Source organism: Neovison vison, chromosome 6 (assembly GCF_020171115.1).
Source record: "Neovison vison isolate M4711 chromosome 6, ASM_NN_V1, whole genome shotgun sequence".
NCBI classification, from domain to species: Eukaryota; Metazoa; Chordata; class Mammalia; order Carnivora; family Mustelidae; genus Neogale; species Neogale vison.
This window is the reverse complement of record NC_058096.1, coordinates 135,138,208-135,166,103: the sequence shown is the minus strand read 5'-3', so window position 1 is coordinate 135,166,103 and position 27,896 is coordinate 135,138,208. Positions and strand designations below refer to the sequence as shown.

General features: G+C 39.8%; 1 pseudogene; it reads left to right on the top strand.

The window, feature by feature from the left end:
- Nucleotides 1-22,814: 22,814 nt before the first annotated feature.
- LOC122910137 lies at nt 22,815-23,764 on the top strand (annotated as a pseudogene).
- Nucleotides 23,765-27,896: the final 4,132 nt, after the last annotated feature.

Genomic DNA, 27,896 nt, shown 5'->3' with positions numbered 1-27,896 from the left:
AATTTACTGGCATATAACTGTTAACAATAATTTCTTATGATTGTTTCTATTTCCTTGGTGTTATTTGAGATCTCTCCCTTCTTATTCATAATTTTATTAATTTGGGTCCTCTCTTTTCTTTTGGATTAGTTTGGCCAGTTGTTTATTGATCTTATTGATTCTTTCAAAAAACCAGCTTCTAGTTTCATTGATGCATTCTACTGTATCTCTAGTTTCTATCTCATTGATCTCTGCTCTAATCTTGATTATTTCCCTTCTTGTGCATGGGGTTAGCTTAATTTGCTGTTTATTCTCCAGTTCTTTAAGGTGTAGAGACAGCTGATGTATTCTGGATTTTTCAATTTTTTTTTGAGGGAGGCTTGGGTGGTTATACATTTCCCCCTTAGGACCGACTTTGCTGCAACCCATAGGTTTTGGACCAAAGTGTCAGGAGAAAAAACATAGTTAAAATGTCTTTATTGCCTAGAGCAATGTACACTTTCAATGCCATTCTGATCAAAATTCCACCAGCATTTTTTATTTTTTATTTTTATTTTTTTTTTTTTTTTCACCAGCATTTTTTAAAGAGCTGGAACAAATAATCCTGAAATTTGAGTGGAACCAGAAGAGACTCTGAATTGCTAAGGAAATGTTGAAAAAGAAAAACAAAACTTGGGGCCTCATGTTGCCTGATTTCAAGCTTTACTACAAAGCTGAGGTCACCAAGACAGCATGGTACTGGCACAAAAATAGACACCTAGACCAGTGGAACAGAGTAGAGAGACCAGCAATAGACCCACAACTTTATGGTCAAATAATCTTCAACAAAGCAGGAAAAAATATCCAGTGGGAAAAAAAAGACAGTCTCTTCAATAAATGATGAAGGGTCAATTGCGCAGCCATGTGTAGAAGAATGAAACTGAACCATTCTCTTACACCATACATAAAGATAAACTTGAAATGTATAATAGACCTTAATGTGAGTCAGGAATCTATCAGAATCCTAGAGGGGAACATAGGCAGTAACCTCTTTGACTTAGGCGACAGCAGCTTCTTTCAAGATATGACTCCAAAGACAAAGGAAAGAAAAGTGAAAATGAACTTTGGGGAATTCATCAAGATCAAAAGCTTCTGCACAGAAAAGGAAACAGTCAACAAAACAAAGAGGCAACCCACGGAATTGGAGAAGATCTTCACAAATGACAGTACAGACAAAGAGCTGATATCCAAGATCCATAAAGAACTTCTCAAACTCAACATACACAAAACAGACAATCATGTGAAGAAATGGGCAGAAGACATGAACAGACACTTCACCAAAGAAAATATAAAAATGGCTAATATGTGAAAAATGTTCATAATCACAAGGCATCAGGGAGATTCAAATCAAAACCACACTGAGTTAACACCTTACACCAATTAGAATGGCCTAAATTAGCAAGACAGGAAACAACGTGTGTTGGAGAGGATGTGGAGAAACGGGAACCCTCTTACACTGTTGGTGGGAATGCACGTTAGTGTAGCTACTTTGAAAGCATTGTGGAGGTTCCTGAAGAAATTAAAAATAGAACTTCCCTATGACCCTGCACTACTGGGTATTTACCCCAAACATACAGATGTAGAGAAAAGAAGGGCCATCTGTATCCTTCTTCTCTCTACATCTGTATCTTTGCGGTAAATACCAGTAGTGCAGGGTCATAGGGAAGCACCATTTTAGAACCAAGATGCCCTTCAATGGATGAATGGGTAAAGAAGATGTGGTCCATATATACAATGGAATATAATGCCTCCATCAAAAAGGATGAATACCCAACTTTTGTATCAACACGGATGGGACTGGAAGAGATTATGCTGAGTGAAATAAGGCAAGCAGAGATACTCAATTGTCATATGGTTTTGCTTATTCATGAAGCATAATAAATAATAACACAGAGGACCTGGGGAGATGGCGAGAAGAGTGTTGGGGGAAATTGCAGAGGGAGAGAAACCATAAGCCACTCTGGAATCTGAGAAACAAACTGAGGGTTTTGGAGGGGCAGGGGGTGGGAGGTTGGGTGAGCCTGGTGGTGGGTGTTATAGAGGGCATGTATCACATAGAGCACTGGGTGTGGTGCATAAACAATTGATTCTAGAATACTGAAAAGAAATTTAAAAAATAAAAATATAAAATTGACTACTTTATTCAATGTAAAGAAAAAGTTTACCTTGTGGCCTCAATGAAGAAGAAAGTCAGGGGGCCTCGGTGGCTCAGTTGTTAGGCAACTGCCTTCATTCAGCTGAGGTCATGATCCTAGAGTCCTGGATCCAGTCCTGCATTGGGCTTTCTGCTCAGTGGAGAGTCTGCCTCTCCCTCTCACCCTCCCCCCTCTCGTGCTCTTTCTCTCATTCTCTCTCTTTCAAGTAAGAAAAGTAAAATCTTTTAAAAAATAAAGAAAAAGTCAGGAAACCAATGAGCTAAATGTTAGTACCATTCCTATCATTTCAAAGACTATAGGGGTTCAGATGTGTTGAAGTGTTAAAAAAATAGTAGTATGCTTTGTAATATCCATCTGTTGGAAATGCAAAAAGCAAACAATTATTTATTGAGTCTTTCCAAATCAATAAGCAACATGGGGAGTGAACATGCCTATGATTGTCTTGGAAAGCAGTTATTATGTGAGAGGAAAATAAAAGAATACATATCTAATATAAAGTATATAAATTAGGGGCGCCTGAGTGGCTCAGTCATTAAGGGTCTGCCTTCAGCTCAGGTCATGATCCCAGGATCCTGGAATCAAGTCCTGCATCGGGCTCCCTACTTGGTGGGAAGCCTGTTTCTGCCTCTGTCACTCCCACAAATTTGTTCTCTCTCTCGCTGTGTCTTTCTGTGTCGAATAAATAAAGTCTTAAAAAAATAAAATATGTAAATTAGAAGAGTTTATCCTAGGAACATTTAAAATACGCTACATTGCATGTGTATCTCCATTATTAAAATACCATGCCATAATCTCTTATTCATTGTTGAGTTCCTTGTTCCTGATCATGAACTGGGAAACTTTAGGATTTCAATCAGTAAGTTCTGGAACAACTAAATAAGGAAGCAAAGATATAAATCAGTGTGTAATTTCATAAGTAGCTTAATTAAAACAATAATCAATGAATTATCTCTAAGTTCTACAAGAGAGAAAAATATATCCTTTATATTGTTACATAAAAGGTTTTGTATTGAGGAGTCAAGATGGCAGAGAAGTAGCAGGCTGAGACTACCTCAGCTAGCAGGAGATCAGCTAGAGAGCTTATCTAAAGATTGCAAACACCTGCAAATCCATCGGCAGATCGAAGAGAAGAAGAACAGCAATTCTAGAAACAGAAAAACAACCACTTTCTGAAAGGTAGGACTGGCGAAGTGAATCCAAAGCGACGGGAAGATAGACCCCGGGGGGAGGGGCCGGCTCCCGGCAAGCGGCGGAGCAACGGAGCACAAAATCAGGACTTTTAAAAGTCTGCTCCGCTGAGGGACATCGCTCCGGAGGCTAAACCGGGGCGAAGCCCACACGGGGTCAGCGTGACCTCAGGTCCCGCGGGGTCACAGAAGGATCGGGGGTGTCTGAGTGTCGCAGAGCTTGCGGATATTGGAACGGGAAAGCGGCTGCAGAGACAGAGCCAACAGTAAGCTCGCAGCTCGGAGTTGCCTTGAACCAGTCGCAAGCTCGGTGTGCTCGGAGCGTGGCCGGAGGTTAGGCAGACGCGAGTTACTAGGAGCTGTTCGCTGAGGGCGCACAGGGGAGCGGGGCCCTGGGCTCTCGGCTCCTCTGGGCCGGAGACCAGGAGGCCGCCATTTGTATTCCCGTCCTCCGGAACTCTACGGAAAGCGCTCAGGGAACAAAAGCTCCTGAAAGCAAAGCCGAGCAGGTCACTCAGCCAGGCCCCTGGTAAGGGCGGTGTAATTCCGCCTGGGGCAAAGACACTTGAGAATCACTACACCAGGCCCCTCCCCCAGAAGATCAACAAGAAGTCCAGGCAAGACCAAGTTCACCTACCAAGGAGTGCAGTTTCAATACCAAGGAGAGAGCAGCAGAATTCCAGAGGAGGAGAAAACAAACCACGGAACTCATGGCTTTCTGCCTGTGATTTTTTAGTCTTGCAGTTAATTTAATTTTTTTCTTTTTCATTTTTTTTTCTCTTCTTCTGCTAAAATTTTTTATAACTTTTACTCTTTTCTTTTTTAACGTTTTTTAACTAGATTATCTGTTATATATATATATATATATATATATATTTTTTAATCTTTTTATACTATTTCTTTATTCATTTTCTTTTTTTTAATTCTTTTTTTTTCTTTCTTTCTTTTTGAACCTCTTTTTATCCCCAAATCAGAAGAGATCCTAATCTCTTCAATCTTTTTTCTTCATTCTTTTTTAAATTCTTGATTGAATTTTAATTCAATCTCTTTTTTTAATTCTTTTTTTCTTTTTTTTCTTTCTTTCTTTTTGAACCTCTTTTTATCCCCAAATCAGAAGAGATACCAATCAGAAGAGATTGGGAGATCCCAATCAAAGGAGATCCCAATCAGAGGAGATCCCTCACCCAATCGTGAGGGGGGAGAAATCCCCCCTCACGATTTGGGATCTCTTCTGATTTGGTTAAAGCATATTTTTTGGGGATTGTTGCCACCCTTTTAGTATTTTACTTGCTCCTTCATATACTCTTAGCTGGACAAAATGACAAGGCGGAAAAATTCACAACAAAAAAAAAGAACAAGAGGCAGTACCGAAGGCTAGGGACCTAATCAATACAGACATTGATAATATGTCAGATCTAGAGTTCAAAATGACAATTCTCAAGGTTATAGCCGGGCTTGAAAAAGGCATGGAAGATATTAGAGAAACCCTCTCCAGAGATATAAAAGCCCTTTCTGGAGAAATAAAAGAACTAAAATCTAACCAAGTGGAAATCAAAAAAGCTATTAATGAAGTTCAATCAAAAATGGAGGCTCTCACTGCTAGGTTAAATGAGGCAGAAGAAAGAATTAGCGATATAGAAGACCAAATGACAGAGAATAAAGAAGCTGAGCAAAAGAGGGACAAACAGCTACTGGACCATGAGGGGAGAATTCGAGAGATAAGTGACACCATAAGACGAAACAACATTAGAATAATTGGGATTCCAAAGAAGAAGAAAGAGAGAGGGGAGCAGAAGGTATAGTGGAGAGAATTATTGGGGAGAATTTCCCCAATATGGCAAAGGGAACGAGCATCAAAATTCAGGAGGTTCAGAGAACGCCCCTCAAAATCAATAAGAATAGGCCCACAACCCGTCACCTAATAGTAAAATTTACAAGCCTTAGTGACAAAGAGAAAATCCTGAAAGCAGCCCGGGAAAAGAAGTCTGTAACATACAATGGTAAAAGTATTAGATTGGCAGCTGAGTTATCCACAGAGACCTGGCAGGCCAGAAAGAGCTGGCATGACATTTTCAGAGCACTAAACGAGAAAAACATGCAGCCAAGAATACTATATCCAGCTAGGCTATTATTGAAAATAGAAGGAGAGATTAAAAGCTTCCAGGACAAACAAAAACTGAAAGAATTTGCAAACACCAAACCAGCTCTACAGGAAATACTGAAAGGGGTCCTCTAAGCAAAGAGAGAGCCTACAAGTGGTAGATCAGAAAGGAACAGAGACAATATACAGTAACAGTCACCTTACAGGCAATACAATGGCACTAAAATCATATCTCTCAATAGTTACCCTGAATGTTAATGGGCTAAATGCCCCAATCAAAAGACACAGGGATTCAGAATGGATAAAAAAACAAAACCCATCTATATGTTGCCTACAAGACACTCATTTTAAACCCGAAGACACCTACAGACTTAAAGTAAGGGGGTGGAAAAGAATTTACCATGCTAATGGACATCAGAAGAAAGCACGAGTGGCAATCCTTATATCAGATCAATTAGATTTTAAGCCAAAGACTATAATAAGAGATGAGGAAGGACACTATATCATACTCAAAGGGTCTGTCCAACAACAAGATCTAACAATTTTAAATATCTATGCCCCCAACGTGGGTGCAGCAAACTATATAAACCAATTAATAACAAAATCAAAGAAACACATCAACAATAATACAATAATAGTAGGGGACTTTAACACTCCCCTCACTGAAATGGACAGATCATCCAAGCAAAAGATCAACAGGGAAATAAAGGCCTTAAATGATACACTGGATGAGATGGACATCACAGATATATTCAGAACATTTCATCCCAAAGCAACAGAATACACATTCTTCTCTAGTGCACATGGAACATTCTCCAGAATAGATCACATCCTCGGTCCTAAATCAGGACTCAACCAGTATCAAAAGATTGGGATCATTCCCTGCATATTTTCAGACCACAATGCTCTGAAGCTAGAACTCAACCACAAGAGGAAGTTTGGAAAGAACACAAATACATGGAGACTAAACAGCATCCTTCTAAAGAATGAATGGGTCAACCGGGAAATTAAAGAAGAATTGAAAAAAATCATGGAAACAAATGATAATGAAAATACAACGGTTCAAAATCTGTGGGACACAACAAAGGCAGTCCTGAGAGGAAAATATATAGCGGTACAAGCTTTTCTCAAGAAACAAGAAAGGTCTCAGGTACACAACCTAACCCTACACCTAAAGGAGCTGGAGAAAGAACAAGAAAGAAACCCTAAGCCCAGCAGGAGAAGAGAAATCATAAAGATCAGAGCAGAAATCAATGAAATAGAAACCAAAAAAACAATAGAACAAATCAACCAAACTAGGAGCTGGTTCTTTGAAAGAATTAATAAAATTGATAAACCCTTGGCCAGACTTATCAAAAAGAAAAGAGAAAGGACCCAAATAAATAAAATCATGAATGAAAGAGGAGAGATCACAACTAACACCAAAGAAATACAAACTATTATAAGAACATACTATGAGCAACTCTACGCCAACAAATTTGACAATCTGGAAGAAATGAATGCATTCCTAGAAACATATAAACTACCAAAATTGAACCAGGAAGAAATAGAAAGCCTGAACAGACCCATAACCAGTAAGGAGATTGAAACAGTCATTAAAAATCTCCAAACAAACAAAAGCCCAGGGCCAGATGGCTTCCCGGGGGAAATCTACCAAACATTTAAAGAAGAACTAATTCCTATTCTCCTGAAACTGTTCCAAAAAATAGAAATAGAAGGAAAACTCCCAAACTCATTTTATGAGGCCAGCATCACCTTGATCCCAAAACCAGACAAGGATCCCATCAAAAAAGAGAGCTATAGACCAATATCCTTGATGAACACAGATGCAAAAATTCTCACCAAAATACTAGCCAATAGGATTCAACAGTACATTAAAAGGATTATTCACCACGACCAAGTGAAATTTATTCCAGGGCTGCAAGGTTGGTTCGACATCCCCATATAGTCAATGTGATACAACACATCAATAAAAGAAAGAACAAGAACCATATGATACTCTCAATAGATGCTGAAAAAGCATTTGACAAAGTACAGCATCCCTTCCTGATCAAAACTCTTCAAAGTGTAGGGATAGAGGGCACATACCTCAATATCATCAAAGCCATCTATGAAAAACCCACCGCAAGTATCATTCTCAATGGAGAAAAACTGAAAGCTTTTCCGCTAAGGTCAGGAACACGGCAGGGATGTCCATTATCACCACTGCTATTCAACATAGTACTAGAAGTCCTAGCCTCAGCAATCAGACAACAAAAGGAAATTAAAGGCATCCAAATCGGCAAAGAAGAAGTCAAATTATCACTCTTCGCAGATGATATGATACTCTATGTGGAAAACCCAAAAGACTCCACTCCAAAACTGCTAGAACTTGTACAGGAATTCAGTAAAGTGTCAGGATATAAGATCAATGCACAGAAATCAGTTGCATTTCTCTACACCAACAACAAGACAGAAGAAAGAGAAATTAAGGAGTCAATCCCATTTACAATTGCACCCCAAACCATAAGATACCTAGGAATAAACCTAACCGAAGAGGCTAAGACTCTATACTCAGAAAACTATAAAGTACTCATGAAAGAAATTGAGGAAGACACAAAGAAATGGAAAAATGTTCCATGCTCCTGGATTGGAAGAATAAATATTGTGAAAATGTCCTTGCTACCTAAAGAAATCTAACATTTAATGCAATTCCTATCAAAGTACCAACCATCTTATTCAAAGAAATGGAACAAATAATTTTAAAATTTATATGGAACCAGAGGAGACCTGAATAGCAAAAGGGATATTGAAAAAGGAAGCCAAAGTTGGTGGCATCACAATTCCGGACTTCAAGCTCTATTACAAAGCTGTCATCATCAAGACAGCATGGTACTGGCACAAAAACAGACACATAGACCAATGGAACAGAATAGAGAGCCCAGAAATAGACCCTCAACTCTATGGTCAACTAATCTTCGACAAAGCATGAAAGAATGTCCAATGGAAAAAAGACAGCCTCTTCAATAAATGGTGTTGGGAAAATTGGACAGCCACGTGCAGAAAAATGAAATTGGACCATTTCCTTACACCACACACAAAAATAGATTCAAAATGGATTAAGGACCTCAATGTGAGAAAGGAATCCATCAAAATCCTTGAGGAGAACACAGGCAGCAACCTCTTCGACCTCAGCCACAGCAACATCTTCCTAGGAACATCGCCAAAGGCAAGGGAAGCAAGGGCAAAAATGAACTTTTGGGATTTCATCAAAATTAAAAGCTTTTGCACAGCAAAGGAAACAGTTAACAAAACCAAAAGACAACAGACAGAATGGGAGAAGATATTTGCAAACGACATATCAGATAAAGGACTAGTGTCCAAAATCTATAAAGAACTTAACAAACTCAACACCCAAAGAACAAATAATCCAATCAAGAAATGGGCAGAGGACATGAACAGACGTTTCTGCAAAGAAGACATCCAGATGGCCAACAGACACATGAAAAAGTGCTCCATATCACTCGGCATCAGGGAAATACAAATCAAAACCACAATGAGATATCACCTCACACCAGTCAGAATGGCTAAAATCAACAAGTCAGGAAATGACAGATGCTTGTGAGGATGCGGAGAAAGGGGAACCCTCCTACACTGTTGGTGGGAATGCAAGCTGGTGCAACCACTCTGGAAAACAGCATGGAAGTTCCTCAAAATGTTGAAAATAGAACTGCCCTATGACCCAGCAATTGCACTACTGGGAATTTACCCTAAAGATACAAACGTAGTGATCCAAAGGGGCACGTGCACCCGAATGTTTATAGCAGCAATGTCCACAATAGCCAAACTATGGAAAGAACCTAGATGTCCATCAACAGATGAATGGATCAAGAAGATGTGGTATATATACGCAATGGAATACTATGCAGCCATCAAAAGAAACGAAATCTTGCCATTTGCGACAACATGGATGGAACTAGAGCGTATCATGCTTAGCGAAATAAGTCAAGTGGAGAAAGACAACTATCATATGATCTCCCTGATATGAGGGAGTGGTGATGCAACATGGGGGCTTAAGTGGGTAGGAGAAGAATCCATGAAACAAGATGGGATAGGGAGGGAGACAAACCATAAGTGACTCTTAATCTCACGAAACAAACTGTGGGTTGCTGGGGGGAGGGGGGTTGGGAGAAGGGGGGTAGGGTTATGGACATTGGGGAGGGTATGTGCTTTTGGGTAAATTGGAAGGGGAGATGAACCATGAGAGACTATGGACACTGAAAAACAATCTGAGGGATTTGAAGTGGCGAGGGGGTGGGAGGTTGGGGTAACAGGTGGTGGGTATTATAGAGGGCACAGCTTGCATGGAGCACTGGGTGTGGTGAAAAAAATAATGAATACTGTTTTTCTGAAAATAAATAACTTGGAAAAAAAATAATGCATAAACAAAAAAAAAAGAAAGCAGAGATTTATACTGAGAAGTGATTCATTAGGGAAAAAAGAAACAAAACAAAACGTGTCTTATGAGAAGGGGCCTTTTTTTTTTTTTTTTAGAAAGGGGACTTTTTAAGTTGAATGTGAATATAATTAAATTATAGCCGAAAGTATTTTGTGTAGCTACCTTTCTAGTAACCCCACTGTTGACTCACGGGCTTATTACCTCTTAGAGAGAATCAATCCAATTCGGATGACGTTTTATGCAGAAGCTTTGAGTTCACAGAAATTCTGTTACTCTTCTTTCAAAAAGTGGTTTCTCTGGTCTAGGCATATTGCCCAGATTCCCAGGTAATTTTTCCCATCTATCATACTTATATTATTACATAAATGTCTATTTCATGTTCAATATGAATTTTCATTTATGCTTTCAAATATGATATGAAATATGTTTAAAGAATGGGAAAAACCATCATCTCTGGTTCTTAAGTTTTAGTCCCCAATTTACTTTGTACTTAGTCTTATTTTATATATGTGGTGAAATAAATAGTCACGATGTGTCAAAGATGAAAAAAAAAAGTTTTGTATTATTTATTTACCTTCTTATAAATAAGATACTCATATTTGCAAACTATGGAGAACATTCATTAGATTATTACAAGAGGAAGAAGTAATCAAAATTATTAGCTCCGGTTTTGTTTGTTTTTAGTTCAGTTTATTTTTATTAAATTATTACTTTAGGGGATAAATTTAACAACCTAGATATTTTAAGTTAGATAATTTAAGGAGTGGTTTTTTTAACTTTTATTTTTAAAGATTTTATTTATTTATTTGACAGAGCTAGAGAGCACAAACAGGTGGAGCACCAGGGGGAGAAGCAGGCTCCCCACTGAGCAGGGAGCCCTATGTGGTGCTTGAACACAGGGCCCTGGGATATAACCTGTGTTGAAGATAGATGCTTAACTGAGTGAGCCATGCAAGTGCCCCAGGAGTGGATTATTTAAGTAGAAAATTAGATTACTGTTTTGTTATTTTGAGGTAACAATTATAATTTCTAAGGGAACACCAACCCATATCGCATGATCAATATGTCACAAGAGTTGATTTTAAAACATCTACCATTTTTAGTGTCTTGCTAGATCTGGAAATGTTTCTATACAATTTAATTCTAAAACATGCATGAAGTCTTACAATGCAATGACATGAATGGAGCTGCTGGGTATTATGCTAAGTGACACAAATAAGTCAGAAAAATACAAATATATGATTTGACCTATATGTGGAATTTAAGAAACAAAACAAATGAGCAGAGGGGAGAAAAAGAGAAGGGAGGCAAACCAAAAAATATGCTCTTAGCTGTAGAGAACAAAATGATACTCACCAGAGGGGAGGTGGGTGAGGAGAATGGGTTAAATAGGTGATGGGGATTAAGGAATGCACTTGTCTGTCATCTGTTTTTAATATGAGTGATTCTGACCAGTGTGAGGTAGTATCCCATTGTGGTTTTGATTTTTATTTCCTTGATTCCATGTGATGTTCAGCATTTTTATGTGTTTATTAGCCATCTGTATATCTTCTTTGAAGAAATGTCTGTTCCTATCTTGAGCCCATTTTTTTAAAAGATTTTATTTACATATTTGACAGAGAGAGATCACAAGTAGGCAGAGAGGCAGGCAGAGAGAGAGAGAGAGAGGAGAAAGCAGGCTCCCCGCTGAGCAGAGAGCCCGATGCGGGACTCGATCCCAGGACCCTGAGATCATGACCTGAGCTGAAGGCAGTGGCTTAACCCACTGAGCCACCCAGGTGCCCCATTGAGCCCATTTTTTGACTTAATTTATTTTCTTTTGTTTTGGGGTGGGTTTGATAAGCTATATATAAATTTTGGATATTAGTCCTTTATCTTATATATAATTTGCAAATATATTCTCCCACTCTGTAGGTTGATTTTTAGTTTTGTTCACTCTTTCTTTTGCTGTGCAGAAGGTTTTCACCTTGATGAAGTCCCAATAGTTCATTTTTACTTCAGTTTCCCTTGCCTCTGGAGACATATCTAGCAAAACGTTGCTGCAGCCAAGGTCAAAGAGGTTTCTGCCTATGTTCTCCTCTGGAATTTTGATGGATTACTGTCCCACATTTACGTCTGTCATCCATTGTAAATTTATTTTTGTGTATGGTATAATGAAGTGGTCCAGTTTCACTCTTCTGCATATTGCTGTCCATTTTTCCGAACATCATTTATTATTTATTTTTTTAAAGATTTTTATTTTATTTATTTGTCATAGAGAAGTGAGAGCAAGCACAGGCAGACAGAGTGGCAGGCAGAGGCAGAGGGAGAAGCAGGCTCCCTGCCAAGCAAGGAGCCCGATGTGGGACTCCATCCCAGGACGCTGGGATCATGACCTGAGCCAAAGGCAGACACTTAACCAACTGAGCCACCCAGGCGTCCCACCGAACATCATTTATTAAAGAGACTCTTTTTTTTAATGAATAATCTTTACTGGTTGTGTGTATATACACACACACTCACACACACACGTTATGTCAGTTGTGTGTGTGTGTGTGTGTGTGTGTGTGTGTATTGACATGCCCCAATAATGGGTCCGTGATTAAAGGAGTGAGACTGATACAAAGTGAAGGTCAAGCAAAGTGAAGGTCATGCCAAGCATCAAGAATCAAACTGACTGGCCAGGTCCATGCCTCTTACAGAGAGGGCGACCCTTCTCTGTTTTACAGACTAGCTTTTAAGGGCAAAGGCCATGCCACGCACAGGTGGCAAATGAAACTGTTACACACAGAGAAAGCTGCACAGTCATGCTAGGTGACCAAGTGAATTACAATTTACCCTAGTAGACATTTGAACCAGCCTATCACCTTGGTTAGGATTGGCACCTAAAAGGCTCCTAAAAGGCGGGGCCCATACTCCTTGGTAACTAGGGAGACAGTATGCATCCCCCCACTGATCAGATGTCTCCACCTGGCCTGACTAACCCTTGTATTTGAGCTTGTTCCCTTTTAAACAGAGAGAAAACCAGCTTTTCTATACCAGTGTCTTTCCTTTTTTTTTTTTCTTAAAGATGCAGTCTTGAGAGTTTTCTGGGTTTCCCTCCCATCATGAATGACATCACAAACAAGGGAAGGGGAACCTTTCAGATGCTGTCCTGCTCACATCCCTCGCGGGAACTTAGGAGTGTCTTAGCTAAGGTCTGTCTGTATAAGTCCTGGACCAGGCTGCTCCGTGGAGTAGATGACCATTATGCCATATGATGCTGAAAGATCCCCCCGGGGCTCCAAGCACCCCGGAATGGACCCCTTCTCAGGAGGAGACCCCCGGACCCAAAAACCAAGCCGAGTCCACTGATCAGATGCAAACAGCACGAGGTTTATTGAGTTGACACAGGTACCTGCGGGCGATCAAGTCTTAGGAAGACTCGCGCGCCAGCCCTTTGTTCAGGGCCTTTTTATGGGGTTTGGGGAAGCAAAAGCATACGTACAGAAGCAGAAACATAGTTACAAGGTTCTTATTGGCTGGTTTGAATGTAAGGCATACTCAGTGTTTGTAGATTGGCTTTGAAGGACCCCGGCGCGCGAAGAGAAAGGTGGGGAGGGGGAGTGAGGAGGGGGAGTGGACCTTATTACTTAGCAGAGAAACATCCTGCCTACGTGACTAGGTCCACATACTTAGGCGACCCCCCGTTGCCCACGTGACTATCTGCGCGTTACAAGCCGCGCGCGGCAAGCGTACCTATCTCCCCCGCAACATGCCGTTGCCCCTCCTAGCTCCAGGGCTGTGCTGAGATAAGGGAGGATTGTCCAAGTAGGGGGAAGGGAAGAGGGGTCTCTTCAATGCCCCTCGAGACTCAGGGTGCAGCTCACTCAGACTCCGTAGCTGAAGCGGTGGAGCCATACAGACAGATTCACACAGTCACTCTTCATTAGAACAGGTTGGACACCCCCCTCTGGGTATCCCTGGCTAATGGGAGGCGATCAGACTCCCCTTCCATTTTTTATGAATGGATGTAGCTACGACAGTGGACTCGGGGCTGTTTTTCTCTCTTTATTTTTTCTAACAGGTTCACGCATCAGGTCTTTCCCTCTCCTTTTACATATCTCCTACTTTTTTACAAACAGAGTTGCTCCCCTCATTTCTATCAGTCTTAGTTACATTTAGCAGAATTTTGTACTCTTAGAAATACCTTAACTTCTACTGAAGACTAAATATAAACCAATCGTGGACTGTTACAATAGAATTTTTTAGATGGCAAATTTAACAATTAGTTAAGCACAAAACATGTTTACCAACAGATTTCAAAAGCACCAGCAACCAGCGTCTAGCATTTTATCCCATTTGGTTAAAGTTTCAGGTTTACCAAAGACTTCGAAAGCTACTTTAACAATTACCTATTAAAACTTTGAGACAGGCAATTAACCATCAGTTTAGTCATCTCTTTGTTAATAGATTTAACACAGGTTTTAACAATAACATGAGCTTATTTGACCTGAAGTAAAAATTCTGAAGTTTCACATTTACTACTGTTAACTCAAAAGACATATTTATCCTAATTAACCCAACAAATTTAACTTAGTTCAAATACTGATATATGTTCCACCTGGGCCCACTCCGTTTCGAATGTTTATCTGAGACCTGGTTTGGAAGATCCGGAGTGGGGGTGTTAGGTCCAGGGGGTGCTCTTTTTGTTTTCCAACAGTGAAGAACAGAACAAAGTGCCACCAGAACGCAGAGAAAGTGTTCCCAGTTCTAAGGCTCATCAGCTCCAAGAGAGGAGCATACATCATGGTTTCCCCGCCAGCAAGGGGGAGGGGCTAGGCAGTCCATGTCCAGCCAGTGAAGGCAAGGAATGAAACAAAGTTTGTTTTGGCAGCTGCTTGGGAATATTCCTTAAAGTCTCTGTCTCGAGTTAGACTAGCCCCAGCTGGCTCCAGTTATAGCCCTTAACACACGAAATGAGTGAGGGAAAAGCCCCACATCTATTAGGAGGAATGGAGAGAAGAAAGTCTGAGTCCCCTAACTCTCTGCTTGCCCCATTCCTTCACACACAACAAACAGCACAGCAGACAACAAAAAGACAAGACAAAGACAACCACAGGCCCAGCAGTTCTTACTCAGAACCTGCTGTTGGTGGGAGTTTTCTCCATCCCCTACAAACAGAATGAACAACAGAACAGACAACAAAAAGACAAAACAAAGACAACCTCAGGCCCAATGGTTCAGAACCAGAAGTGACCACCTAGGTGCACTCAAATCCCCAGACCGTGACCACCTAGGGTGACTTGAACCCCCCAACTGTCTAGGGGGACTCAAACCCCCTGACCGTGACCGCCTAGGGGGATTCAAACCTCCCGACTGTCAAGGGGGACTCAAAACCCTTGGCAATCTACCAGTGGAGGGAAGGGGTGCCCCCACATCCTCTCCAGCCCTGGGGAGCATGGCTGCATCCAGATTCTCCTTGGTGGGCTATACCCGGAGCTCTGCAATCAGACAGACAGAACCAGACCCAGCGGCCCTCACCCAGAGCCTGCTGCTGGCGGGGGTTTCCCGGCCCCCCTACAGACGCTTGCTGGGACAAGCTACAGATGCTCGCCAGGAAGAGCCACAGAACAGAACCGGACCCAGCAGCCCTCACCAAGAGCCTGCCGCTGGCGGGGGTTTCCTGGCCCCCTACAGATGGGATCCCCAGATCTTACCTCTTACCTCTAGAGGCTTTTCCCGGAAATTCTGATGCTGTCCCAGTTCTCGTCATTTAATCCTGGACAAGCCCTCCTAGTATATGCCCCAATAATGGATCCGTGATGAAAGGAGTGAGACTGATACAAAGTGAAGGTCAAGCAAAGCTTTATTTCATGCCAAGCATCAAGAATCAAAGTGACCAGCCAGGGCCGTACCTCTTACAGAGACGGCAACCCTTCTCTGTTTTACAGACAAGCTTTTAAGGGCAAAGGCCATGCCATGCACAGGTGGCCAATGAAACTGTAACAGAGAAAGCTGCACAGTCATGCAATTACAATTTACCCTAGTAGACATTTGAACCAACCTATTACCTTGATTAGGATTGGCGCCTAAAAGGCTGCCAATGGGCTTGGCCCATACTCCTTGGTAACTGGGGAGACAGTGTGCATCCCTCCACTGATCAGATGTCTCCACCTGGCCTGACTAACCCTTGTATTTGAGCTTTGTTACCTGAGGCTGGTTTCTGGGACTTGTTTTTAAGTAAGTACCCTGGGGGAAGGGGAGCGGGGACAGTTGAAGGGTTAAACAACAAGGTTATTGTTTAACCTCAATGGAAGCCTCTGGCTAAAATATAAAAAAATAAAATAGGTCCTTACATACATATGTCAGTATCACACTGTCTTAATGATTATAGCCTTGTAATACAGCTTGAAGTCCAGAATTGTGACACCTCCTGCTTTGGTTTTCTTTTCAACATTATTTTGACTCTCTGGGGTTTTTATGGCTCCTACAAATTTTAAGATTGCTTGTTCCAGCTCTGTGCAAAATGCTGGTAGTGTTTTGATAAGCATTGCTTTGAATGGATAAAATGCAATAAACCATTTTTTTAAACCAAAATTGTCTGCTCTTGTAGGTATGTTACTTTATCACATAGAAATCCAAGTTAAAAGAAGATGTTGGGGGTGCCTGGATTGCTCAGTCATTTAAGCATCTACCTTTGGCTCAGGTCATGATCCCAGGGTCCTGGGGACTGAGGCTTGCATCAGGCTCCCTGCTCAGCAGAAAGAACATGTTTCTCCCTCTCTCTCTCTCTGCTTGCCACTCCTCCTACTTGTGCTCTCTCTTCCAAATAAATAAATAATTAATTTTAAAAAATTATTTTATAAGTAAGAAATTGATTGGTTTTTCAAGTATTTAATGACTTCAACTTGAGGCAGTCTGGAGCTTTTTGCTAATTTTAATTCATTTATGAAGATTTCAGGTGTTTTTACTTTTGAAACCTGATGTCCATTTTTAGAAGTCCTAAAAATATCTAATTATAAAAGAAGAGAAGTATGCCCAGTATTTACCTTTATAGGTTGAGTGATCTAAGTTAAAAATAACTGGTCACATAATTCTTTTAAGTGAGCCATGAAAAAAGAAGCTGTTTACTAATGGTGAATGACTAACTGAGAAAAGCTTTTATGTGTTTTACTTGTGAATATAAAAATGCTTTCAATATCCAGATTTTGACTAATTAAAAAGGTATAGTCTTGGAAGAAAAAATAAAACAAAAATTGTTTAAATTTATTATAAGGGAATTGTTGGTATAGTGGCTCAGTTATTAAGTGTCTGCTTTCTACATTGGAAAAGGAAAGGAAAAGTGAGTTGGGGAAATAAGAGGGGAAGACAATTCATGAGAGACTGGATTCGAGAAACAAACTGAGGGTTTTGGAAGGGAGAGGGTGGAGGAATGGGTGAACCTGGTGGTGGGTATTAAGAAGGGCACATATTACATGGAGCACTGGGTGTGACGCATAAATAATGAATCTTGGAACACTGAAAAAATAAATATAAATTAGAAAAAAAAGTGCCTGCCTTCTGCTCAGGTCATGAGATGAGCAGGTTCTGGGATCAAGCCCTGCCTTGGGCTCCCTGCTCTGCAGGAAGCCTTTTCTCCTTCTTCTACTTTCCCTGCATTTGTTCCTTCTCTCCTGTATATCTCTCTGACAAAATAAATAAATAAATAAATAAATAAATAAAATAAAATCTTAGAAAAAAAATAAAGTTATAATTTATCAAAGATTTACTAAAATAGAAAGAAATGTTTGCAAGTTCTCAAAGTATATGTTAACAAAATGAGTTGAATTCCTTATAGTCCAGGTTTTCTTTTCTAATGAAAAGTTTCATAAACTCAAATGTGGCCAGTTCACACCTAATCTTTCCATTAGGAAAAGTTATGGTAAATTTTTTAACTCCTATGCAAATGAAACAAAAGCTTAAGTTCCCTAAGTGTTGAAGTCTATTAACAGGACAATGAAAATGATTGTTTTTTTTAATATTATTTATTTATTTATTTGACTGAGAGAGATCACAAATAGGCAGAGAGGCAGGCAGAGAGAGAGAGACGAGGAAGCAGGCTCCCTGCCGAGCAGGGAGCCCGGTGCGGGACTCGATCCCAGGACCCCGAGATCATGACCTGAGCCGAAGGCAGCGGCCCAACCCACTGAGCCACCCAGGCGCCCTGAAAATGATTATGTTATTTAATGATACTGATGAAGTTTTAGAACCTAGGTGAGGTTCTGTGGGCTGAGGTCCGGAGCCGATGACCAAGAAAGAATTCTTGAGACATCTTTGGTGCAAAATGGTGGTTTATTAAAGCACAGGGACAGGACCCGTGGGCAGAAAGAGCTGCTGCCTTGGGTTGTGAGGGGTGGCAGGTTATGTACCCTGCGGTTGGGGGAAGGTGAGGGGAAGGGAGGTTTCAACGGAGTTTTCATATGCTAAAGAGGGCCTACAAGGTGCCAGGATGTTGGAGGCCTACCTCCTTGTGGCTTAATCAATGTTGTCTTTAGACCAGCCATTAACATTAAGATAGTTGGGAGACTTTTTGGTGGGATGTCACAATCCTGGTATCAATCGTCTTTGATAGTGAGATTTAGGACATTCGTAAGCCAAGGGAGACTCCTGTCTAGCAGGCTTGTGAGCTCTGCAAGTTAACTATTCGCTTATTGTTCATGGCAGTCAGGCTGCCTGAGGAATGCTACACATATGACTGAGGGGGAGTGGATGGGGGAGGGGTGCAAGGCACCAGCTTTTGCTTTGTTGTGAGCCAGCCTCATGCTCCCTCATCAATACAATTGTGGCTTTTTAGGAAATATTCCAGGTAAAACTCAGAAAGCTCTCAGAATGTCAACAGTGTAAGGTATGCTAATTTTATGACAAAAGGAATTTCTTTTGTAACTTCTGAAAACAATTATATACAAATATTTCAGATAAACCAATTCAGAATTTTACTAACAATGAGAAAATCTGTAAAAGAATGAAAATTTAGTCAAAAATCAAACATTAAGAAATTGTTGCCATGGTCTTAGTTCTTTTTTTTTTTTTTAAGGTTTTATTTATTTATTTATTTGACATACAGAGGTCAAGAGTAGTCAGAGTGGCAGGCCGGGGGAGAGGAGAGAAGCAGGATCCCTGCTGAGCAGAGAGCCCAAGGCAGGGCTGGATCCCAGGACCCTGAGATAATGACCTGAGCCAAAGGCAGAGGCTTAACCCACTGCACCACCCAGGCGCTCTGATCTTAGTTCTTTACTCAGGATCAGGGTATTATGTATAAAAGTGTTTTTAACTATTTTGTGAGATTAGAATTTAAAGTCTCTCACTCAAACCAATGTGTAGAAAAACATCAATTTAGAAAATGTGTGAAGTATTATCTAGTCTGGAAAATCAAGTGTTAATCTTATTTTAAAATCTCTTCAAGACATATATACAGGGTCTTTCTATGCACAAAAAAATGGGAAAACATTAGTCTGGTGGGGAAAAGTAAAAATATGTGTCTCTGTTTCCCTAGCTATTTTCTGACTTCCAAACAATTTAATTTACCTGACCAATCCCAGATCACTTCCCTCAGTCACATACTTCCTTACATCTTACCCCATAAATTCTGACCGAAATTCATTAAACCGACTGAAATATTTGATTTTCCATCAAATTTTAACTGTTCGCTCTTAGCTTCTAAAAGAATGCAGATTTTATGGGTGTAGGGAATTATTTTGCTTTATTTATTTATTTATTTATTTATTCACAAACTCTTGACATATTTATTCACACTTATTATTCACAAACTCTTGACCATATATATATATATATATGTATTTTTATATATATGCATACATACATATACATGTTTGTTGAATCATTATTCAAGGAATAAACAAACATATTATTGAATCATCAATTCAAGGAATAAAGACGCATATTATTTAAAAAGTTGATTATGACAGCTCACATAATTATCCCATTTTTTACAGATAATGGAATTTCATCTTGGGTGAAGTGTATTTCCAACTTCAAAAGCCTGGTAAGTGGTGGTGACATTTCCCAATCCTACTGTCTATTGATTCTAGAGTCAAGGTCCTGGTGACCCTTCCATAAGAGAATTTTGGATACAGGCTATATATGCCTGAGGTAATCATATAGTAAACTTAAAGTAGGGAAATTATAATTATTGCATTATCAAAAAAGTGTACATTCTTTGGAAACCTATAGAGGCACTGAACTGGACAATTCCCACCTGCTTAATGTGTTTGTGTTTGAGAACCATGCGAGAAACAGGTTTTTTTTTTTTTTTTTTTTTTTTGTGATGAAACAGGAGCTATTAAACTTAGGCAAGATTTTTCTGTCTCTAAATAGGAATGTAATACTATTTTTGTGATATTTAAAACTAATGTATAAATTTGACTTAGAAAATATTGAATAGTAGTATACGCCTTGAAAATAATGGAACTGAAATAATAATCCTAGTATTTCTGAAAACTGTATCAAGGGATATTTAAGGTGCATTTGTGATTTCTTGGGCACATTTCTTAGACGTATTGTCTTGAAACATATTGTCATAACTAGTTTTGACCAGATGCTATCAGATAAAGTACAATCATCCTGGTTTGATGAAGATATAGAGACCTGGTGATGGCTATTAAGGAGGGCATGAATTGCATAGGGCATTGTGTGTTCTACGTAAACAATGAATCTCAGAACACTATGTGAAAAACAAATTATGTACTACTGTATGGTGACTAGCATAACATAATAAAGAATAATAATTAAAAAATATAGACTGAGCTTCAACTTTGAAATGGTCATATCATACATTGATGAAAACCAACATTTTCATATAGATAACTGGAAATTAAAGACATACTGGTAAACATTACAAATTATTGTTTATCTCTTTGAACAACCTCAAAACTACTGCGAATATAAGTTGCTTTGGTTTAGTTGTTAAACATGTAGAGGCAGTATCTTGGTAATAATGGTATGGTTTTCTCCTTTTCATCAGAAGCCATATACATAAAGAATGATAAGAATGCATTAATAGTGTGGGAGCTTATTAAATATTTAAAACCTACATTTAATATCAGATATTTGTAAAACAAAAACCACTTCACCTGTCCCTTGAAGAACACAAAGTTGTATACAGTTCAATCCTTGAGGAATTTATCAATAACAATAACAACAAAATAAGAAGGACATCTGCTTGATTTCTTTTCAGTGTGAAACAGTTTGTGAAACATGTCTTGAAAAACTGATGTAAAAAACAAGTCGTGAGATTGGATAGGTTGTCTAAGAACTTCACAGGCAAGATATTTAATAAGTTTATGACAAAATACTAACAAAATGGTGTTATAGGTAACAGATCAATGTGAAAGAATCTGGACTAGAAGATTTTGAACAGAATTTAGAAGAATTTATTTTCAAATAAACCATAAGCAAGGTAGTTTTTCATGGTCTAATTATTGTTGTTGTTGTTATTATTATTATTGGAAATGAGAAAAAAAAAGTTGTAAAAGAATAATAGAGGAGATCCAGGAAAATACATGTAACACAGGCAAGTTAAGATGAAAGTTGGTGAATTCAACCACTAGTGAATAAACCAAGAGGAGGTAATGACATAAACAATAAAGATGCGGTGGCAATGATCAACAACTTGTTAAGTTATGCAGAATCACAAAAAGAAATTCTAAAAAAAGTTGTTGAACAAGCTGAAGATTAAAGTGAGAAAAACAGTCTGTAATTTAACAGAAAAAAAGGCTAAATTACTATTGGAAGATATTGTGCTATAATTTTGTTGCTTTGTTTTCAGCTAGTAGAATCAAAGAAGTTTTGAAAAGTTGGAAAATTGAAGATGATAAAGAAAGAGCATTAGGGGTAATTTCAAGAGGCACTCAGGAAATAATAATACTTGGCCCTTTCATTCTTTCTTTAAGAGTAGAGATAAATGAACCAGAAAAAAAAATTTGAAGTATAAAAATGTAACCAAAAATTAGGAATAAAGTCAGTGTAGGTAAATGTATCAGCTTATGGGTTTATACTCCATTTGAGATATTAGAGTAAGTAAGGTTACAAATGATATCAATATTTTGTCATAGGAATAGAAGATAATTTTTCACTATTTTGCATAGAACATTAGTTCCAGAAAACAATCATTTTTTTAAAAGATTTTATTTATTTATTTGACAGAGAGAAATCACAAGTAGATGGAGAGGCAGGCAGAGAGAGAGAGAGAGAAGCAGGCTCCCTGCCGAGCAGAGAGCCCGATGCGGGACTCGATCCCAGGACCCTGAGATCATGACCTGAGCCGAAGGCAGCGGCTTAACACACTGAGCCACCCAGGCGCCCCCAGAAAAAAATCATTTTATCCCATATTGTCCATACCCCCAAATAAAAATGTAAGACTAAAAACAACAAAAATATTTTATTCTAATTATCCAGTGTTCAAAAACATTATCTCCAAAATTTCATTCAAATGCAACTTTATTTATGTAATCTATGTCTATATTTATACATAACTGATCATGAGAAAAGTACATCCTCCAATGGAATGTATAGAAATATGGATTGAACTTGTATATGTTTATTGTAAATTGTAATTTTCACTTCATTACTATTGTTGAAATAAAATACTATAAAGGAAAAATAATAATACCCCATAGACTAAAGGAGGACCACTTAATTTTCTCTCAAAAATATTAGGGGCTTCTGGGGTTATGGACATTGGGGAGGGTATGTGCAATGGTGAGTGCTGTGAAGTGTGTAAACTTGGCGATTCACAGACCAGCACTCGTGGGGCTAATAATACATTATCTGTTTATAAAAAATTTTAATTTTTTTTTAAATTAGGGGTTTCAATATAGATTAGAATTAGGTAGGGGTCAAGACTAAACTATTTAAGAACGATATTTTCATAATTTGATTCTTCATGAGCTCTGGATTTCACTTCCTACTTTCCAGGTAAAAAGTGCATTACCCACAAATGTTAAATTCCACCATCATGATGGGATTTCTCCTCATGGGGTTTTCTGATGTGTGGGAATTATAGATTTTGCATTCCATAACCTTGTCTCTGAGGTATGTAGTCACTCTGATGGGGACATTATCACTGTTACTGTCACCAACCTTGACAGGAGTCTTCAGGAATCTGTCCATCTTGGATGCCTGCGACATTTCTGTAACAGTTCCCAACTCATGCATCAATTCCCTGCTTGACAGCAGTACCATTTCAAAGGCTGGGTGTGTAGCTCAGGACTTCCTAGTGGTTTTCTTTGTGTATATGGAGCTTCTGTTTCTGATTATCATGGTCCATGACTGCCATGTGTCAATCTGCAAACCACTTCACTACCCTATGATCATGAACCCTCAAATCTGCATCCAAATGACTCTGGCTTCCATACTCAGTGGTCTCATATATGAGGATGTGCACACTGACAACACATTCCTGCTGCCCTTCTGTCTACCTAATGCCATCCATCAGGTTTTTTTTTTGTTTTGTTTTGTTATGTTTTGTGATATCACCTCACTGATAAAAGTTCTCCTGCTCTGATGTCTTTAGTAATGAGATAGTGATCATTGCCTCTGATCTGGGGATTGGTGGTCACTGTTTCATTTTCATCATCAGGTCTTACATTCACATATTTTCTACCATTCTCACATTTCCAAGTGGAGCAGACAGAAAAAAAAAAAACTTTTTCTACTTCTGTCCCTTACTTCCTTGTGGTGTCAGAATTTTATGTATACCTGAGGCCATCTGATAGTCCACTATCCAGGTCATGGTCCTTTCTGTCTTCTATTCCATAACCCTTCACTCTTCAACCCTATTATCTACAGTCTTAGAAATGAACAAAGGAAATATGCCATTAATGACATGAGGAGAATGTTTATTTAGGAAATGTATAGGAAATTGCTGAGGCTCATTCTACTCTAAAAGTCATGTTTTCAGCAATAAATTGAGAAATTGATTGGAATTCTATCAACATAACTGACAATAATAAATAATGCCATTAAAATATATCATTTATCAATATAATTTCCCTTCTGAACTGTTGAATTATCTGAGTATGTCACTGAGAAAAGGATCTAATATTACAAATAAGAAATCCCTATTCATGCTTTGACAACTTAAGAACACTCACTAAAGGACACCTGGGTGGCTGAGTGGGTTAAAGCCTCTGCCTTTGGCTCAGGTAATGATACCAGGGTCCTGGGATCAGCACCCTGTTGGGCTCTCCACTCAGCAGGGAGCCTGCTTCCTCCTCTATCTCTGCCTGCTTCTCTGATTACTTGTGATCTTTGTCTATCAAATAAATAAATAAAATCTTAAAAAAAGAACACTCACTAAAAAATTAAGTCTAAAAAGACAAAAATGTATCCTTAGAGGCTTTTTATAGTAAGCTTCTGTTTAGTATTTATCATAATTTAAATATTTAATAACCTAGTACTAAAGAGTAGTATAGAAGAAATTGTCACAATCATTCAAAAGTAAATATGAAAAGTATAGGTTCATCTGAATATCATGATATATGGATGCAGTGCAGCAAAAAAAAAAAAAAAGAAGTGAATTTGGTGGGGTTATGGAGTCATGTATGAGAGGATCAGAAATATTTACACAAGTTGTTCATTTGGCAAGGGAAATATAGATACATTATACTTGTCATCAGACCAAAATTTTGCTGAAAATATTTTCAAGTAGCTTGGGGATACATTTACATACTTATACTTTAAACATTTTTGCTAACTAAAAATAGAGCTTCCCTATTACCCTGAAATTGCACTACTGGGTATTTACCCCAAAGATACAGATGTAGTGAAAACAAGGGCCACATATACCCCATTGTTCATAGCAGCCATTGTAACAGTCACCAAATTGTGGAAAGAACCAAGATGTCCTTCAAAGGACAAATGGATAGGGAAGATGTGGTCCATAGACACTATGGATTATTATGCCTCCTTCAGAAATGATGAATACCCAAGATTTGTATCAACATGAGATGGGACCGGAAGAGATTATGCTGAGTGAAGTAAGTCAAGCAGAGAGAATCAATTATCATATGGTTTCACTTATTTGTGGAGCATATCAAATAACACGGAGGACATGGGGAGATGGAGATGAGAAAGGATTTTGGGGGAAACGGAAGGAAGATGAACCATGAGAGACTATGGATTCTGGAAAACAATCTGAGGGTTTTGAAGGGGCGGCTGGTTGGAGGTTCGGTGAGCCTGGTGTTGGGTATTACGGAAGGCACTTATTGCATGGAGCACTGCGTGTGGTGCATTAACAATGAGTTGTTGTACACTGAAAATAAATTTAATAATTAAAAACAAATTAAAAAGAGAAATTGATATAACAGAGGAGCAAAAAATAAAAAAAAGAGAGACCCTTAGAAATCTATTTGAGTTAGAGGCACCCCTTTTTTAAAATGGTATAGGGGACAAGTAGCCAGAGCTGTAGGGGGATCTTTGTGATCTCCAGGAGATTCAGGAAAATGAGGGAGATTCGAGGATTCCTGGAGATTCAGGAAAATGAGGGAGATTCCAGGATTCCTGGAGATTCAGGATAACGAGGGAGCCCAATCTGATAGATTGCCCAAATAGTGGAGCAGGAAAACTGGTTATGGTCAGTGACCCTAGAGGTGATTTTCAGTTCCAAACACCATAAACTATGGGCTGAGCCGGTAGGGAGACTGCCCTCTGCCTGACCACTCTGAAAAGGGCTAGGAGTCGTGAGCTGTCTAAATCCTAGGGGATATTTGTGCCCATTACAGGGACAACTCTTGAGCAGTGTAGCCCATGAGGAGATGCTGGGGTTCCCGCCTCATTGTAACCTAGGAGATGCAGATAACGGATGCACATGTGAGTCCATGGCCACTGTCAATTGCGAACCCACAAATCTCAGAGATGCTCTCAGCTCACCATGACACCCCCAGTGGACACAGAATGACCTAGAAGATTTGTTGCAAAGGAGAGAAGGGACTGTGATGTTGATGCTCTGGGCCAGAGGTCTCTTCACTGCCATGTTTCCTCTGACCCTTTAAAGAGAAGCAGAAATACTCTGGGGGAAAAATAGCTGAGCAGCCAACCTGCTCATATTAAGCCCATTCCCCTGTTGAGGGAATTGGACAACTCCACCAATCAAGGACACCTGACTGGAAGAACAACTGAATGATAAGCTTATTTCCCAAAAAACTATAAAACTCCAGCACCAGATGGGGGACAAGATGGCGGGGTAGTAGGAAGAGGCGTCTTTTCAGCTGGTACCCCAAAGTGAGCTGATTACCTACCCATGAAATCAGCCTGAGATCAGAATTATACACGTCTGGATTTCTACAGGGGCGGAAGACGCCAGTGAGCAGGTAAAGCGGCATGGGAACTGCGGACTGATATCGGAAGATAAACAAAAGGGGGAGGGAGCCACCAGAGGTGACCGGTGGGAGAGTAATACCCCAATACAAGCGAGAGTGCCCTGCGTCTGGGGACCAGCATTAACTTGGAGACTGGTTGAAAGCACTCCAAAAGAACAAAGGATCGTGGGGGGAAATTGTGGGAATCGGGGCGGCTAGGGACCGGGGCTTAAGTCCCTGGTCCCAGACGGCCTACCCGGCGCGGAGGCAGAGAGAGTGCAGCAGAGAAACCAGCTCCTGGTCCCTAAGCCGCCAGCGCGCCCCAGAGCGCGTGGGTTCCGGCTCCTGTGAGGGGATGGGAGCTGCACCGATCTGCAGAATGCGCGCTAGCCCTACCACAAAGCTTGAGATACGCGCCCATGTCGCTGGAGCTCCACTGGGTTACTGAGGCCCGGCGGACGCTCCTTGAACCGCGCCATTGTTTCAAAGCCTAAGTCGCGCGCCCGCGAAACTCTTCCCTGGACAGAGGCGCGCAAAAGCCCAGCCTGTGGCTTATGGACCAGCGCCCCATTCTCAGTGCCCCAGACCCTCGCCCGACCCACAGCCGCCTCTGAAAAGAGGTGCGCGCAATCCAGGCACTCCCAGCCCGGGCCGGCAGCAAAATCTCAGTGTGCGATCGCTGCTTGGAACCTCTCTGGGGGTCATGAGCTCCCAGACAGCCGCCACTGCCTTGGCTTTGGGGATGAGCAAAAGATCCTGCGCCCCCAGGGTCTGCAACTTGGAACCTGCACTGCCAGCGGCCAAGGGGGAATTTATTCAGCTTCTGCACCCAGACTGAGGCTTCTCTCTGAGACGGAGATCAGGGTGCGGTTTGATTTCTTCTAATACTACAGAAACCATCAAAGGCGGTCAAGGTGAGAGGGAAAAAAGTGAACAAGCAAAAAACCCGCCAGAGAACAAAAGCCTTTAAAAAACCAGTTTCCCCAGAGCCCACCCCCTTGAGGGGGGCGGGGGGACTCAACTCAGGAAACATCATTGACTGACAACCCACGTGGCAGGCCCCTCCCCCAGAAAACCAACCAAGAAAGAAAAAAAAAAAAGGACTACAAGAGAACCACCACTACTTCATAGGAAAACTTGTATTATTCACTCGTTTCCACTATTCCGGTCCATATATAAATATATATATATATATATATATATATATATATTTTACACATAGGTAAATTTTTTAACCTATTTACCATCACCGCGAGCTGTACAGTACATCAAATTCCATAATACCTTTCTAACATGAACTTTTTGATATATACACCTATGTTTTTCATTTGCATTTTTATTTTTTGAATTCCTTTTTTGAAAATTTTAGTTTAGTTTAGTCTAGTATATTCCTTTTTATTTTTATCCTCTAATATTCATATAGAGTTAACTTCAAAGTAATCCCCTTTCCCCAATCAATACTACCCCTATACGTAAACCAATTTTTAATCCCCTTTATCCTAGGAAAGTTGAGTCCTTTAACAAAGATATCAATATACATCCCGGAAAAATGAAAACAACCTTCCTCGCACACACTGAGAATTTATGAGAATTCTCCCATCTTCTTCCACCAGAGTTTCTGTGTTTTTTGAGATTGTCCTGATAATATATAAATTTTACACTTGTGTTTCTTTTTGACGA